The following is a 7,485-nucleotide window of genomic DNA, read 5'->3' on the forward strand; positions in this document are numbered from 1 at the left end:
TTGTTTTTTTTATTTTTTAGAAAATAGCAATCAGTACATTTCAATATTATATTTATGTTTACTTATCACTCTTATCCTGGTAGTTACATAACTTTTTTTGAGTTGTGCATAATCATATATTTATGTTGTTTAAAGAAATAAAAGCTTAAAATTGTCAGTCTTTTGATTGCATAGATTTTTAATACTTTTTAAAAATACCAACAAGAATATAAATTTACATGCAAACAATTGTTGAGATAACATTATTATAAAAACAATTTTTGGGTTAATATTTTTTCTTTTAACCCTTCCACCTAACTTTATTTTTTATTGGATATTTTAATTATTTATATTTCAAATGTTATTCCCCTTCCCATTTCCCTTCTGCAACCCCCCCATTCCATTCCCCTTCCCCCTATTTCTATAAGAGTTCTCCTCACCAACCCACCCACTCCTACCTCACTGCCCTAGTACTCCCATACAATGGGTTATCGAGCCTCTACAGGACCAAGGGGCTCGCCTCCCATTGATGCCTGATAAGGCCATCTTCTGCAACATATGCAGCTAAAGCTGTGAGTCCTTTCATGTGTTTTCTTCAGTTGTAGATTTGGTCCCTGGGTGCCCTTAGGGGGAGGTCTGGTTGGTTGATATTGTTGTTCTTCCTATGGGATTGCAAACCCCTTCATCTCCTACATTCCTTGCCCCAACTTCTCCATCCTGTTCCCTGCTTTCAGTCCAATGTTTGGCTGTATATCAGCATCTCTATGGGTCAAGCTCTGGGAGAGCCTCTCGGGGGACAGCTATACCAGGATCCTGTCAGCAAGTGCTTCTTAGCATCAGCAATAGAGTCTGGGTTTGGTGTCTGTAGATGGGATGAATCCCTAGTGGGACAGTCTCTGGATGGCCTTTCCTTCAGTCTGTGCTCCACTCTTTGTCCCTACATTTCCTACATAGAGGTATAGGTATAGGTATAGGTATAGGTATAGGTATAGATATGGGGATGGGGATGTGGATAGGGATAGGGATAGGATTGGGATAGGGATAAGTATATGTATACATGTGTGTGTCTATGTGTGTTACTCATCAGTCATAGAATGAATCCTGTGCTCCTTCATAGTTCAAAAACAGTAATATTTCCCCCCTGTTTTTAGTGTTCTTTTTAAAATGTCCATACATGTATTCAATAAAATTTGATCCTATACCCTCTGCATTTTTCCTTCAAGCTCCCCTTGAGGTTTCCCTGTAAGATGCCATAGTTTTTTGACAATCCATTTATTTCAGTTAGTACTGCCCATATGTGCATGACTGTGAGACTGCTAACTGAAGCATGAGAAACCTACCAGGGTACATATCTTGAATAGTTAGTGATTCTTCTTCTCTAGAATCTATATATTGGCAATTGTTCCACAGTATAATATTGGGTCTGGGATCATCTATCACATCTGTTGAGATTTGGGTTGGCTTGATCTTATATATGTTTTGTGCTACAGTGAGTTTGATTGCACTGCTATTGATAACAATAAATTGAAAAAGAGGGAGAAAGAGGGACAGCAGGAAGAAAACATAATAGAATACTGTTTATATGTAGGAGCAAACTTTTAAATTTTTCAGGTAATTGAATGTAGCTGGAAATAATATTTCGAATAAAATATCTCAGACTCATGAAGCTAATTTTTCAGGTTATGTCATAGACATATGATAAATTAAAGTATTTGGATATGTATGCTAAAATTATAGTAACCTTAGAAGTTAGAAAACTACTAAAGCACCAGGGGTTTGAAAATGGGGACTGAGAGAGACAGACAGAGACAGAGACAGAGACAGACAGACAGAGAGATAGAGAAAGACAGAGATGACAAAAAGAGGGAAGAAAATAATAAAATATGAAGTTTTATATATGATGGGAAATATGAGGGATAACTGAAATCAAAGACTTTGAAAGTTACATATAGTTACTTATTATTATAGAAGCTTTCCAAAATGTACATAAACACTCTTGTAAGAGAAGTTTAAATGGATTCACTTGTAACATGAATGGGGATAACAGGGCTTCCTGCAGATACCATAGGCTATTCTGTATTGGGCTAAAAAATTTTAGAATTTAGAATATCTACACAATCTTCATAATTTGATTAATGTCTAGGAAATGAATAGATAACATATTCCATTAAGTAATTTTTCCTCCTGAAACATCAATATTAAAAGCAATAAACATGTTGTTAAATATTTATAAATATTTTAAGTCTTAGAGATAGGTGTAACTCTGATGTGATATTTTTAAAGTAGCAAAATATGTAAATTTCTGAAATTGTATTTGAAAAATCATATTTGTCTTGTTATCAAAATAATTACTTATTATTTCTTATTGGAAATCTCTGCTGTTGCTGGTGAATTGATAGAAGTATAGTTATACTTAGAAAACAAGTCGAGATATTTGCTACTTAGAAGATGGCTAAGGAAAGACAAGTTTACTTAATAATCAATTCCCCCCAAGGAGTAAGAGCTGATGAGTATATAAACGAGGTAGTGGTACTGGATAACTTAAGATATCTCAATGAAACTTTACATTCATATTTCCTGTCTCTTAGAGAGATCTTAATCTTATTCAGGTATTCGATTATATTCACTTTGGTTCCTACTACCTTGTGCATCAGAAGGAACTATGAACATTCAATTATATTTTCTTTTACCATTGGTTTGGGGTCCAAGACAAGACCATTCCCCCTTCCTTCCTCCTCTATCTTTTTTAATTGTTTGTTTATTCCCTCTGTATATTCCTATTCGTCCTGGCCTGTGTAGACCAGGATGATCTCAACTCACATACAATGCCTCTAGTCTTCCTTTGGAATAAAAAACATATATGAGCAATCCAGGCACATATTATTTCTCTGTTGTTCTTCCTGAACTCATCTGTTTTTGGTTTTCTTCTACTCAGTCCTTTTGTAAACCTATAAACAACTTCTGCTCTCCTAATAGAACTCTTGTCCTGTTTTCTGTGATGCGCTCTTTTCACTTTCTGGAATTACAAGCAAAGTCAATGGAGTTTTTCAAATAAAAATGCATGAGTTTCTCTTTTCTTATGTATTTTGAATTAACACAGAATTACATAATTTTCCTCATTCTGTTTCTTGATTTGACCAGTAAATGTATATACTATATTATTGTATATTATCTTAAAGGAAGTATTGTCACTGGTAGTGTTACTAGAAACAGTGATATTAACTTAAGTTCCTCTTAGGTACAGTAAACCATGATTTTATACCTTGAACCCTTTTAAATTAAAATATATTTCAACATTTTTCTATTTTGCTGTGAAATTTTATACTACATAACTGAGTGATAAATTGGAAAATGTAGAAAGGACATTAAATACAAGACTTAATAAACAAGTCATGCACAGAAAAACAACAACTTCTGACATTGACTTTTTGATATCACCTTGTCCTTTATAGAACCTCCCTCCAATGACTTAATTTCAAACACATTTTTGAGGGTGATAATAGCAGGGCATGTTTTGATTCCATCTTGTGTAATGATTAATGATGATCTTTGAATTAACTACTTCCAAATCCCCTTAATTAAGTTTCCAAAATATTTAAAAGTTTCCTTTCTGAGACTGAGATCATTAAATTATATTGCCCTAATATAGAGTGACTGCATTGTAAGGTTCTTGCAGTGAAACACCATAATTGCACTTCCAATCATCCTGCAACTCCATTTAGGTGAATTTTCCTCCCACAGCATCTCCCAGATGTGTGATATCGCCCAGATAACATGTCCTCAATGATCCAGTTCCTAATTAATAAAATCCAGTAATTCATCTGAAGGTCAACTCGTATCTAGAGAAAATTATGTTACACATGTTTCTAGACAACCAAGTTTAATAATTTTCCCCTTTAACATTCAATTTGAAGATTAGAAGATCCTTTTATGTCAGCAATGTTTTTATTATATAACTTCTTTATGTAAAAGTACTCAAAAATTTATGAATCACACATGAAAGTTAATAAAGTTATTAAATAATTTATCATCAGAATTATGAAATGTAAGATCATTTCAATTTTTTTTGTCTTTCCATTAAGATTCATCCAATGGGCTTGTCTGACACCAATGGGAGGGGAGACCCTTGGTCCTTGTCTTAGTCAGGGTTTCTATTTCTGCACAGACTTCATGACCAAGAAGCAAGTTGGGGAGGAAAGGATTTATTTAGCTTACTTCTGCATTACTGTTGATCACCAGTGGAAGTCAGGACTGGAACTCAAGTAGGTCAGGAAGCAGGGGCTGACACAGAGGCCATGGAGAGATGTTTATTACTGGCTTGCTTCCCCTGGCTTGCTCAGTCTGCTCTCCTATAGAACCCAAGACTTCCAGCCCAGGGATGGCACTACCCACAAGGGGCCCTCGCCCCTTGATCACTAATTGAGAGAATGCCCCACAGCTGGATCTCATGGAGGCACTTCTCCAACTGAAGCTCCCTTCTCTGTGATAACTACAGCCCGTTGACACACAAAACCAGCAGTCCTGTAGAGTTTTAATGCCCCAGAGCAAGGGGATGCTGGAGCAGTGGGGCAGGAGAGGATGGGTAGGTGGGAAAGCATCCTCAAAGAAGCAAAGAGGAGGGGAGAGAGGGTGAATATTGAGTGGGGGTTTTGTGGAGGGGTAAGTGGGATATCATTTGAGATGTAAGTAAATGGAATGATTTTAAAAAAGAAAATAGTTATTACTTTGGTACATGCTTTTTACCTGAAAATTTTGTGAACTGATCAATTAAAATCCAAAAATATTATCTTTCAATATAACAAATCCAAATGTATGGCTTATGGTAAAAGAAAACAGATTCAATTTTGCTCAGATAATTTCACTACCAAAAGAGAAGCAAACAAGAAGTGAGAATTGTGGCAATCCATGTCATGAATAAGTAACTGATTTTTAATATTTCAACTATAGAAGAGGGCTTTCTATGAATTGTCTTACTACCAAGAGGATGTTCTTTAGCTATTACTCTGTTAAAATATGTCAAATGAGTTATTAAGACATTTTATATTACATATATCTCACATTTTATTGTATTGTCAGAATTATTAAATGTGTTGATCTAACATTTTATATACTTATATACAGTCAGTTCTGTTAGCAAATCTGACATATTTGTCTTAGTTTTTCTTTAAAAGTGTCAATATTTCTTTCACTCAACTTAACCAAAGTATTACTATAACAGGTTAATTATTTAAAATCAAATTGCCTATATTTCACCAATTGCCAGATAAAGGGAAAATACTTTCATTGCAATGTTACAAATAAAAATGGGACCTATATTTCTAATAGAGCCTCTGGGTGAAGGAGAAGATGACTTTGGTGTAGGAGATCATCAATATCCACTGTGCAGACCATACTAGTTTCCTCTGTATTGGCTGCTATTGTAGGGAGGTACTAGTACAGAAACAGTGTGACATATAATAATTGAAGATTCTGGACAAAACATGACAGTTAACCTTAGAATTTGAGACACTGGGGGCTCAGTTCTCTTCTTAGCTACATGTCTCTACTCTCTCAAACCGCCATCCCACAAACATGCATGAAGTAATGCAGTTTGTAGGGCCAAGTCGGCGGCAGTTCGTAAAGGACTCAATTCGACTAGTTAAAAGATGCACCAAACCCGACAGGGAAGAAATCCAGAAGATCTCCACGGCCACAGCGATAGGATTTGCTATCATGGGATTCATTGGCTTCCTCGTGAAACCGATCCTTATCCCTATTAATAACATTATTGTGGTTGGCGGAATCCTTTCTCATGAGACAAGTGAACCACTGAGGAGGGTGACAAGCTCATGAAGTAAGACGTTGCCTGGATGCTTTGTGGGTTTTGTTTCTTTTCTCCTTCCTATGAGGTTTTCTACTTCTACGTTAAAATAATTTCAAAATAAACACTTTTTCTATAACAGAAAAAAAAAGAATTTGAGAAACTGAACAAAGAGAAGCAAATCTGGAAAAATCAAACCTTCCCTAAAAAACTATCAGTGGTTATATTTTCTTTTTGAACTTACATTTTGTTACACTTTTAGGAATAACATCTTTTGTTGCTTGGCCATACCTATCATGTCTTATAATATTTTTAAAATAAGGACAAGAAAATAAAAATTAAAGCAATTGTAAAATAATTCTAAGGAAGTGGTAGAGAGAGTGAAATCTTTTCTGGGTGAACATTACAAGTATCTATACAGAAGTGCTCTCTAAAACTGTACAGCAAAAACTGTAAGTGACCAGATATGCAAACTCCAGAGGAAATCTCCGACACTTTAGTGTGTGAATACCCAACATTTTAATGAATTATTAAAAACATGCTGCCTGGGGAGAAATCTAACATACTCTTTTCTCAATAATATAATAAAATACCCCCACCTTCTTCCCCCATCAGCTGCAGATTTGCTTTCATGGCCATTGGTATGGGACAATCTCCTGGTACATGGGCAACCTAAAGAAAAGCTACTTGCTGTCTCAAATCAACCAGTTGGTATTGAGTGGGGAAAAGAAAGATTTGGAGATAGAAGGAGGAGAAATGATATAAATGCATATTTATGAAATAAAAATCAAATGAGAAATAATTTATATAAAAATGATCAGAAAGTGAGATATACATAGAAATGACCATACCAATATTTAGTCTCTTAGTTTACAGATTTTTGAAAATTAGCACAAAATCATTAACATAACAGTAGTTACTCACAAAGATATATCTACACTCTAATTTCTAAATTTTAAAGCAGGTCACATTTATTTTTATTTATTTTTATTAGATATTTTCTTTATTTACATGTAAATTTCTCCTTTCCCAGTTTCCCCTCCAAGAAACAAAGAAACAAACAAAAACGACAAAAACACCCCTGTTGCCTCCCCCCTCCCCATGTCTGCCACCCCACCCTCTCCCACTTATTGGCCCTGGCATTCTCCTACACTGGGGCACAGAACCTTCACAGGGCCGAGGCCCTCTCCTCCTATTGATGATCGAATTTGCAATCCTCTACTATATACATGCTGCCAGAACAATCAGACCCCTCCATTTCTTAGAATGTTTCATTCAGGATGTTAAAGTATAAAGGTGAGGATACTACTAGTAAAATGAAATGCAAATTAGGTATGGCATGAAACATGACAGAACATACATTCTGAACTTACTTAAAACTGTAATTATGAAACTGAGATAAAAATCTATTAACTCATTATAACAATAACGATAAAAAGTCAAAGCTAAGCATCACTTTTTATTTCTGGTAGAAATGCTTAATATAACTAGACTATGGATATATTAATATGTTTGTTCCTGAATCCTTCACATATTAAGTCACCAAATCCAGACACTATTGTGGATGCCAGCAAGTACTGGCTGACAGGAGGCTGATATAGCTGTCTCCTTAGAGGCTCTGACAGTGTCTGACTAATACAGAAGTAGAGGCTCACAGCCATCCATTGGACTGAGCACAGGGTCCCAAATGGAGGAGCTATAGAAAG

General features: G+C 35.3%; 1 pseudogene; it reads left to right on the forward strand.

Moving 5' to 3' along the window:
* Nucleotides 1-5,550: 5,550 nt before the first annotated feature.
* On the forward strand, nucleotides 5,551-5,811 carry LOC116104537 (annotated as a pseudogene).
* The last annotated feature ends 1,674 nt before the right edge of the window (nucleotides 5,812-7,485 follow it).

Source organism: Mastomys coucha, unplaced genomic scaffold, assembly GCF_008632895.1.
Source record: "Mastomys coucha isolate ucsf_1 unplaced genomic scaffold, UCSF_Mcou_1 pScaffold22, whole genome shotgun sequence".
Classification (NCBI taxonomy): domain Eukaryota; kingdom Metazoa; phylum Chordata; class Mammalia; order Rodentia; family Muridae; genus Mastomys; species Mastomys coucha.